General features: G+C 43.7%; 1 pseudogene; it reads right to left on the bottom strand.

The window, feature by feature from the left end:
* Positions 1-1,137: 1,137 nt before the first annotated feature.
* On the bottom strand, positions 1,138-3,645 carry LOC121326067 (annotated as a pseudogene).
* Positions 3,646-4,027: the final 382 nt, after the last annotated feature.

Below are 4,027 nucleotides of genomic sequence, written 5' to 3'. Positions count from 1 at the left end.
GCCCCATGGTCTTGATCAGGCTCTGATTGATGCTGGTCCTTGCAGCGGAGGTGGCTGCACCGATACGGAATGAATGGGGTGAATAAAGGTGAGGATGGAGGCCTGCTCTAGAGAGGAGGGTGGAGAGGTGGGTTGAGAACCAGAGACGAGTGACGATAGATCGGGAAGAATCGATGAATGGAGGGTCCGGGGGGTGGGGCAGGGTTTCCTGCATAAGAGATATCTTGACACTGCTGAAAAGGGGCAAATAGCAGACTTGGTCCTTGAAAGCTGAATGAACTGACTGCGCCAGAGTTGGTCTGTCTTTGAAGTGCACAGCCGAATAAGGAAATAGGAGTTGGAATTAGAAGCGAGGTCACATAAACGAATACCCACCGAGGGGAAGCAAGAAGCTGAGGGAACTGTGAATTCTGAGCTTCTGAGAAAGCCGAAGAAAGCTGTGAGGCAGATGGTCTCCATGACTAGATCCTCATAGGGGGAGAAGCAGCCTTTCCGAAGAGTAGAGATGAGTGAATGGAGAATGTCTGTTGATATAGGCAGGCGTGAAGGTACGGCAGGGGGGAAGCTTTTGAGGATTCCGCGGAGGGTCAGACGAACTGCTGGAATGGAGAGGATGGAGGAAGAAGGCATGGACATGATGCGGTAGTGATATTGTTTTCCTGAAATGTAAGATTTAATGGAAGCTGGGGAGAGATGCAGAGATTCCTTAGTATGGACGATGAAGGCCAAGATCCAGTCTTGATTAAATAGAAGAGGGTAGATGTGATTATGAGCGCAGAAGGTTAGGAATGCTGACCAGGCTGTAGAATAAGAAGCTCTTGAAGAAGGGGCAAGGGCTGCAGACATGTAGTGTTGGGTGGATTGTAGAAGGTTGCTGAGGGTAGGTTTCAGTCTAGTAGCAGCTGATGAAACTGAGGGGATTGGAGAGGGACTGGGGAAGCAGTTGGGACCAGATGACGGAACTTGGATACCTGCAGACGAGAGAGAGCATCGGCAGCATTATTATGGGTACCAGGAAGGTGGTGGGCTTGTATTAAGAAGTTAAGAGATACAGAAGACCATATGAGATGGCGGAGCAATCGCATGATGAGGGGAGATGAAGAATGCCCTTTATTTATGATGTGCACTGTGGGTTTGTTATCGCTGAAGAAAATAATTGATTTCCTTGACCACTGGTGACCCGGCGGCAGCTACGATTGGATATATTTCTAGGAGAGCCCTGGATTTCTCTTGAGGGGGAAGGATCTGAATTTCAGGGGGCCAAGCGCTGAAGAACCATTCTGATGCTTTGAAGCCGCCGAATCCAGTGGATGAGGCATCAGTGAAGAGGGCGAGATCGTGAGGAGCTGAAATGAAGTCATCATAAAATAGAGAGAGGCCGTTCCAGCTAGAAAGGAGATTAATCCACATCTCTATATCTTTTCTGGCCTCAGCTGAGATTTTGATGTGTGAATTCAGGTTCCTGGCAGTTGATGAGAGGGCAAGAAGACGTTAAATAGATGTTCTACCCTGAGGAATGATGCAGATGGCAAAATTGAAATGACCAAGGAGAGACAGGAGGTCACGCTTCTTAATAGTAGAGGAGATCTGGAAACCGTTAATGAGTGAGAGTATGTGCTGGAGTTTGGCAGAAGGTAGACTGGCTTCGAATTTCACTGTGTCGAGGGTAATGCTGAGGAATTGATGGGGCCGATGGTTTTCTCTTTGGAGAGGGGGACACCAAGTGATGAGAAAAGGGTCTTAAGCTGATTAATTGCTTGAGCTGGAGGATCTGAAGGGGGGAGATGAGCAGAAAGTCATCTAAGAGATGGAGAAGGAAGGGAACATGATAGATGTTGAGCAAAATCCAGCAGAGGGCTTCTGACAAGGAATAGAATATTTTTGGGCTGCTGCGGCAACCAAAGTGAGCTGGGTGGAAAAATAGAACTTGTCTGTCCAGCAGACTCTGAAAAGATAACGGAGGGAAGGGTGAACAGGCATAACCTTGAATGCATCGGAAATATCAGCTTTGGCAAGCCAGGCTCTGTGACCTGCGACCTTGATAGAATTAATGGCGTCTGATAGTTTAATGTAATGAAGAGAGAACTCCTCACTTGAAATGAGGGAGGTAATGCTGCGAGTGTAACTGCCCCGAGGAGCAGATAGATCAATGATAAGGCATTTCGTACCAGAATACTTGCGGGTAGCGATGCCTATGGGATTAATGCGGTAGGTAGTGAAGGGAGGTGCTGCAAAGGGACCGACCAGTCAGGATTCAAAACAAAACGCTAGACAGCAAAGGAGCAAGTGATGAGGGCTTAAATAGAAAATAGGTACTAATTGACAGGAAATTGAAAGCCCCCTGCTGCACACCCCCTGAACTACGCTGGCTAACATTTAAATCGCATGCACACCTCCAGACGATGCTTTTTTACAGACCTCCCAGATATAAGGACCTTTCAGAACTGCTATCTGATTTCAGTGTAAAGTACAAGAAGCTACTTCTGCTGGGGCACTTTAAAGTGCATATAGATGATTTATCAACAAAAGCTACCATCGTTTTTTTAGATTTGCTTGATGGTTTTGATCTTAATCAACATGTTAAAGCTCCAAATCACAACAAAGGACATGTACTGGATCTTGTTATTAGCCAAGGGTTGCCAGTGGGTAATGTTGCAGTTTTTAATCTCTATCTCTAATAATTTTTGCATATTTTTCAGGATTGATGCACCCCTCTATTTTACCAAACCTCATCATAAAATGAAATGCAGGTCTCTGAATAATCTGGAAATAGTTTAGCTTCAATCTGTGATAGATTGTTCTTCTCTTAAGAATCTGCAGTTGGAGAATATGGCTAAACTTTATAATGCATACTTGACAAATATCATTGTTTTTCTAATGGGACTTCAGGTGCATGAAGATATTTGGAAGCAGCACCTATCAGATTATTTTCTGGCCCTTTAAATTGTAATGCTTTTGGATTGGACTGGTGCTTTTGACAATGCTGACCACAAACTTTTATTAAAATGCCTGAAAAATTATGTTGGTGTTACTGGAACTCTTATTTACTGGACCGAAAACAGATTGTCTCCATTGATGAGGACATTGTCCCTCAGGACTCTATGCTTGCTCCACTCCTTTTCTGCATGTACATGTTTCCACTGGGGAAGACCATTCGAAATCATGTTGTGGATTTTCATTTTTAATACGGATGATGATCAGATCTACATGTCCTTTAAACCAGATGATACTTTCTGCAATTACATTTTAATAAGATTGAAAGGATTTTGTTAGACCCTTATCAACAACTACAGCACTCACAAATGGAACAGCTTGATGGTCTTTCAACTTCAATGAACTGACAGAACTGACTTTTCTTCTACACATCAAAATGATAACAAAAACCTCCAACTACCACCTTCGAAACATTGCAAAAATGAGGTCTTGTTTATCTCAGCCAGATGCCAAAAAATGAATTCATGCTGCGGTGACATCTAGACCTGATTACTGCAATGCTCTCTATATTGGTATTTCTACTCTGCTGCCAGAATACTGACAAAGACCTGCTCTCGGGAACATATCACCCCTGTTCTGCCTTCCCTTCACTGGCTTCTCTTTGGAGATGCTGACATATACAGCCATGAAAGGTCTTGTCTCATCGTACATTTTTGAATTGTTATTGCCTTGTAGGCGATCATGTTCTCTACGGTCTGCAAATCTCAATCTACTCAATCTAATTCGTTTGAATTCGCATGTATCTAAAATAGTCTTTACTATTTTTTTTTTAATTCTAATTCTAATCTAAATGTACTTAGTTTTATTATGAATTAAACATTTTTTTTTTTACAAGAACACATAACCTGCACCTCTGTCTATTCACCTTTGTTACAGGTGTCATGAGGCGGGTCATATTGCCCTCAATTGCCCCATGGTGAAATGGTGATCTTGTCCAGACCACAGGGGAAGTATACCAGGGGGCGGGGTATGTTGGGGGTGATCCCTACCTCTTGTTCATACAGGTCGAACAAAGGACTACCGACACATTAGT

This window comes from Polyodon spathula, chromosome 1, assembly GCF_017654505.1.
Source record: "Polyodon spathula isolate WHYD16114869_AA chromosome 1, ASM1765450v1, whole genome shotgun sequence".
In the NCBI taxonomy this organism is placed as follows: domain Eukaryota; kingdom Metazoa; phylum Chordata; class Actinopteri; order Acipenseriformes; family Polyodontidae; genus Polyodon; species Polyodon spathula.
This window is presented reverse-complemented; position numbering and strand designations above follow the sequence as displayed.